Below are 6,564 nucleotides of genomic sequence, written 5' to 3'. Positions count from 1 at the left end.
ATATATATACATATATATATACACACACACACGTATGTATGTATGTGTATATATATATATAGATATAATTTAAGTCACAATATCAAAAATTTATGTATGCAATTTTAGGTTCTGTGCTTTTTATCCTTTACAATTTTTAAAATTAAGTAGGTTTTAATAGACTATAGGATATTTTAATAGAATATAGTGTATTCCAATAGATATAGGAATAATAGAATATAACAAGTGGTTGTTATGGATTATTTTACTTGATTACAAAAGGTAGAAATTTAAGCAATAGTTTCAGTGGTGTATTAGTGCTATGTTTGTAACAAAATTGTTGATTCCTCAAGGATCTATTTTAATATCTTAATAAACTTTGTTTAAGCTTTATTTATTAGAAAAAATTTTTTGAACATTAAGGATTTTTTCTTTCAGAGTTAAGATGTAAGGTAGTTGTGCCCAAGTAAGTTGGTTATTGTGAAGGAAAGAACTATATTACATTTCAATTCATATATCTGCTTGATTCCTTTTGGGAAGCGTGTGTGAGTGTATGGTAATAGTGGGGCTTTCCTCAAAGAGAAAATTGCCACACGTAGAACTGACAAAGTAAAGATCATAGAATGAATTTAGTCTAGTATCTCTTAACCTTGGAGATTCTAATTCAGTAGGTCTGGGACTAGGGCCAGAATTTGTGTTTCTGACAAGCTGAGAGGATTCTGAAGGGCTATCAGATTTAGAAACTAGTGGTGTGGTATATACCATCATGCCTTACTGACTTGAAAAATGAGTCACAAAGGTTCACACTTCTAACTTCGTTGCATTTGTGTGAATGTAAGTCCCATTAGCCTTTTGAGGGGCTTGGAAAAGAGGTAAGTAAAAAGCCAAAAGGAGTGACAAGTTCATTCCTTTGAATTCCTTGTAGCTATTTCAGGAGTAAAGAGATGAACTTGTCAGGGTATGCTGGGCTCCTGGAGATTATAGATCAGAGGCATTTTATGTCAAAACCAGCTCACAGTCTTAAACTTATAGAAAAACTTCAAGGGCGAATATGGGGTGCTGTAGAAATGAGGTTCTACTCAAATCCGGGGATAATGGAAAACAGGATTGGATTAAATAGCACTTGTTGAAGTTGTAAATTAGTGATGATTATTTTATTTAAAAAAGGTTTAGGACAATTTCAGCCTTTAGAATTTATGTTTAGTTGTTTAAACAAAACGTACTATTTTCATTAAAAATAAAAAATAAAAAAAAGAAATGATATGTGGAAAAGCATGACTGGAAAACTTAAAGGTCATCTGGGCCAACCATGTTTCCCAGTTGCCTGCCTTAGAGAAAGCTTGTTATTTGGCTTGTGAGACATAATAAGCCCCTTTAATGACCACAACTAATATTATAGGTAGAGTACTTAGGAAGAAATAATTGCTTCAGAGTACTAGACCTACAAAAACCTGAAAGACTTCCTCGAAAATCTTAACCTCTTTGTTCCTCAAAGGAAAAAAAAACATGCCAAAGCAAAATCCATGAACCAGAAAACCCAAACTACTCACCATGCTGAAGTGCAGGATTTAAAATAGCAAAAGGAAGTAAAGCCCATCTCTGTGATGTCAAGTGCTATTTTGGTATATACCAAAATAGTTGAATTATAAGTCCCTCACAGTTAAAATATTAAACAGATCCTTAGCTATAAGATGTGTTGCCAGGCATCTGTATGGAATATAACCATGTAATCAGAGTGTTTTGTACTTCTCCACACAAAGAGAACCAAAGCTACTGCTTCTAAAGATTAGGAAACTTTCATAGACTGACAGAAGACAGTACAGAGGAAATAGCTTGGGAGTGGAGGAGATGTATGAGAGAGGATGAAAGGAACAGTTTCAAACTATCCAAATTAGAGCCAGGATGTTTATGCTCAAATCTTCTGTTGGCTCTGTGTTGAGGGGACTGAATAATGGGAACATGGGAAAGTGTATCTCTAAGATCTCTAAATTCGGCACTAAATACATCAAATTCTTCATAAAAGCACTTCTTATTTGCAGCAATCTCTGCACATTTCTGAATATGTATTGTGACCAAAGTCCAAAGCCAGCTAATGCTAATTACCCCTTCCTCTTTTTTGTTGCTGGTATCCTTCCGAAAGCTGTTAGTTCATCCTGTTGTTTACAAGTTACATGCCTCCACAGTATTGTGGAGAGTGTTTTTATTTATCTTTCATTTACTCAGACGGCATATATTTATTGTGCACTTATTTATGCTGGGCACTGTGCTGGGCACGTAGGACGTGATTATTAACAAGATAGACCTGGTCTCGGTCTCCACAGATCTTAATCTCCTGTAGCACTTCATACATGGTTGGCTTTTCTTTGCAAAATCTTGTGGACATTAGGTTAATGCAAATTATTAAATTAGCACCATTTAAAGTAGCTTTAAAAACATTTCAGATGTCAGTGCCTCTAATAAATCTTTGGCTAGTATTAAGATTAATACTGATATTAGTGGAGTTTAGACTCAAGACTCTATTTAGAGAACAAGGGATGTTAATTTTCTTTCTGCAAGAGCAGGTCTAATTAAGGCTTTTCTTAGTCATTAAAAAAGTTCCATGCATAATTTGCAATGGAATTGGCAAACAAAAAGAACAACTCTTTTTGTATCTTATTATTGCCCTCTTACATTGCACACGTAAGAGGCAGCAGCAGTAGCTGCCAGAAATAAAAACCATTACTGTCCTGGGTTTGAGGAAAATCTTGACGCTTTCTGTTGAGTTAGCTTTCTTTACAGATGTCACTCACAAGAAAAACAGGACTTTAATAGTACAAATTTTAATAGTTTTGGAAGTGGGAGACTTAAGAACTTCCTTACAGAGCTTAGGGAGCTGCAGGTGGACTTTGCCTGGAGCATTGTTGAATTCTGTGGCTCCTGTCCTCTAAGGGTTCTTATACTGAGTCCTCTTGTTGCATATGGAGGGTAGAACCACCCTAATTTGAGATTGGAACAGATTGGAAATGGCTAAATCCATCCAAATATGGTCTACGTCTTCTAAAGGGTTTAAACACTTCGGTGTACTAGAGTTGAAACTCAGTGCTGGATTTTGAATTTGAAGTAAAAGTTGTTCTGATTTCTCTAGTTTCAAGTTGTCTCCTGTGTTTTCCAGTGTGCCTCGATTACAACTGAAATCGTGGGTTTTCCTAATGTAGACCAATTCGCTTTACTAAGAATGGAATTATTTTTCACACACAGACTGTGTCACACTTTTTTATAAAGCCTTCTTCTAGAAAGGCCAAACATATCCTCTGGCATCAATATTATTGAGATAAAGAGTTAATACTAGTAATTCATGTTAGTATCCTTTTTTTTTTTGGCAAAAGAACGATAGACTATCAGTTTGGTTCTTGCCACTATTTCTGTTCGATGATGAACAAGTTAAATTATTTACAGGATAGATTTTAAACTCATTATTTTCGATGCTTGCCTTGCAGCTGAATAAATACCTTCCTAGGATATGTGACAATTTTATTGGCTTGGGCTTTGAAACATGTCTTGGCCTTAGAGCTGTTTATGTTCATTCATACACATTTGTTCCTTCAAAATGTAACTAGGTTTGTGAAAGTCAATTTTGTGCATTTCAGTAGAAAGTTCTGTTTATAGTGATTTATGGGAGGAGAAATTGGGTTACATGGCTTCCTAATATCCCACTAAATACATATGGGTTTAAATTTTAGGTGATTAAAAATTTCTTTCAGAATTCCACTAATAAACCACAGATTCTCACTACTAGTAGGTATTCTTTTGCTTATTATTTAACGACATCCTTTCCTAGTTTTTGGTTTTGCAAGCTAATGAAGAATTAAAACAAATTCTCAGAATGCCCTTGAACTTTCGGTTCAGAGCAGACTCCTTGGAACCCCAGTGCTTTCAGAGTGCCTCTGCTACTGCTGCAGTACCATATGTACCTTCTAATGGTTTTTTGCGGGGGGGTGGGGGGGGGTGGTGGTTTGCAGGGCTCCCCCAGGCTGAGGGCTGGGAGAACGGAAAGATCTCATCAGTTTGTTTGAAGGCAGGCAGGCTGTCCAGGCAGCTTTTCCCAGACTCTCCCAGCTCTGGCTTTTCATGCATACCAGGAGAGCCGCTTTTTTCCTCCAGTGATTGAAACCATCTGGACTGCAGAGGGGGTCACGTGTGTATGAGAAAATGACAAAGTTTTAGACCCCCTTGTGCTTTGCTCTAGACCTAGACAATTCTTCGTCGGATGGGTGCCGAAGTGAGGACCGTTCAGTGTGAGGGCCAACTCCTCATCCTGCCCCTCCACCCCCATCTTCCTTATCCCTGTATCTCGCTCCCCCCGACCCTGCCCCGCTCCGCCCCTCGCGCACTCTCAGCGCGGTTTTCTTGTTGCCTCTGAGCACACACGTCCGCCAGGCTCCAGCAGCCCACCCTCTCTGTCTCGGGTGGAGGCACACCTCCTCCACGCCCCCTCAACTCAAATCTCCGCTCCCTCCCTTCTCTCTCCCTCCAGTCCGGCCGCAGCCCCGGGTGCGGATGCCTGCCTGCCACCCGCCCTCTCTCCTTGAGCGGCGGCTCCTCCTCCGGGCTGCACAGCTCCAGGCAAGCCCGCATCAGGGTGGGCGCCCAGCCTGGCTGGCGAGCGCAGAGGTAAGTGCATCCGCCTGCCGCCCTGGCTTTCCCTGCCTGCCCGCCCACCAGCCGGTAGGTTGCCCGCTCTGGGCCGGGTGGTGGGCCGGAGGGGTGCTGGTTCCCGCCCTGCGGCGCCCTGCCTGCGGATGCAGTCCTAGCCATTTTCCCAGCTACTCACCATTCCCTGCCCCCGGCGGTGTTCCAGCTCTGAGCATTTGCATCCTGGCGCCCGGACTCTAGGGGGCCTCTGAAAGCTCAGAGGAGCAAAGCAGCAGGGCAGCTCCCCCGGGCCGCAGGGGACTTCCCTCCGGGGGGTCGGGGCAGGCTCTGCTTTCCGGCTGGCTAGGGCCCGCGCGGTTGGGGGTGGGGAACATCTAGATGAGGGTCTGGGGAAGTGCAGAGCCGTGGTGGGTGAAGAATAGACTGCAGTCCGGGCGGCCCTGGGAGTGGGCTCTGCAAGCCCTGTCCCCTGGACATGCCCAAGCTGCTGGGCAGCGGCTGTTGAGTTCTTACCTGGAGCTGTGATAGCTTGTATGCAGGCTCCTTAAAGAAAACACACACACACACGCACGCACGCACACGCACACACGCGCGCGCACACACACAGAACTCAAACAAAGGAAATTTAAGTTTGTACTCTTTCGCTTTAACAAATTAAACTGTGTTTATTGGGAATGATTGTCTTTCCTTTTTTGCCCTCCTTCTGAAGTGTACTTAGTATTAAAGACATATATTTTTTCAGTAATCCAAGACTAAAGAAACATACATTAGCCAACGTTTATGCTACCTATCCAAGAATTTAGTAATATAGTAGAGTTCAAGAGATTGAACATTTTCAAGTGCTTATAAAGAGAGATTATTGCATTTTCTTAGGATCTTTATATGAACGTGGTTTATATTACTTGATTATGAATATAACAGCTTCTTCACTGAGTGAGAGAATTTATCTTGATGCTCTAGTTCTTGCTTGTATCGTGTGCAGGTGTTTCTGCTGTTTGAACAGCAGAGGGGAAGGGAGCAGAGGTCATTATCCCATCTCCAGGACTGTTTTGAGCTATCTCTTATGTGCACATACTTTAGCTCGCCATCTTAGGATAGGGTCACAAAATTGCATTACTTCTCCAAGTAATATTCTCAGAAGGTGAATCCCTTCATTGATAGGAGTTTTCAGAAGTAGGGGTTCTAAAAGATCAGAAATAGTGTAGGTTCCAGAAAGCTAATCAAAGATAGAGACAAGTTGCTCATAGTCTTATCCTCCATGCCGAATTAAGGACAGTGCAAAGCAAGAGCTAAGCATAGTCTGTTGAATGCATGGAGTGAAAAAAAGGCTTCCTGGACCCTTGATAGACAACTTCGAGGCAGCTCTATCCTCAAAGTAATTTTTATTGGACACTTATATTGTGATTGGCTTGATAGTAAAAATTTAGCGCTTGAGTTTGTGGACTCACTGGGGAAAGAGGAATGGCATTTAAGAGAAGACTAACGATTTCAGGTTATAGAAGCTCAGAGGAGAAAACAATTATGAGCCAGGGTGGCTTCACAGAAGAGAAGGAATTTCAATTAGGCCTTGAAGCAAAATGTGGTTCTGAAACTAGTGGAGAGTTGCCGGGGAGAGTTTTCAAGAAAAGAGAAAGTGGACCATTTGGATTGGAGCTAGGGAGAAAAGGAATGCTTGCGGAGCATCTACTCTGTGCCAGAGCCGTGTTCTTTCTTTCATCTTCTAGTGTTGTGAAGTAGGCATGGTTATTCTTCTAAAAGGAGGAAATTCTTCTTTTAAGGAGAGAAGATCGAAAAGATAAGTAATCTGCTCAAAGTCAAACAAGTAGTAAGTGGTAGAGCTGGAGTTCTCACTCCCCGTTGTCTGATTCTAAAGCTTGTGCTTCCGCAGTTGCCTTCTATGACAGGCAGTGGGAGCTTCCATGGAAGTAGACGGTGGTCAGCTTGAATTCTGGC

At 41.5% G+C, this 6,564-nt stretch overlaps 1 protein-coding gene across 1 annotated transcript in view; it reads left to right on the top strand.

Annotated features, from left to right (window-relative positions):
- The first annotated feature begins 4,395 nt into the window (after positions 1-4,395).
- Positions 4,396-6,564, top strand: part of ST5 (suppression of tumorigenicity 5) — a 164,227-nt gene continuing 162,058 nt past the window's right edge. The window contains exon 1 of the mRNA XM_023522940.1: positions 4,396-4,629. The gene's annotated coding sequence lies outside the window, so the exon portion shown is untranslated. The remainder of the gene's footprint in view (positions 4,630-6,564) is intronic.

Source organism: Pteropus vampyrus, unplaced genomic scaffold (genome assembly GCF_000151845.1).
Source record: "Pteropus vampyrus isolate Shadow unplaced genomic scaffold, Pvam_2.0 Scaffold366, whole genome shotgun sequence".
Taxonomy (NCBI): domain Eukaryota; kingdom Metazoa; phylum Chordata; class Mammalia; order Chiroptera; family Pteropodidae; genus Pteropus; species Pteropus vampyrus.
Note: the sequence above shows the minus strand (reverse complement) of the source record. Positions and strands in the feature narration are given on the sequence as shown.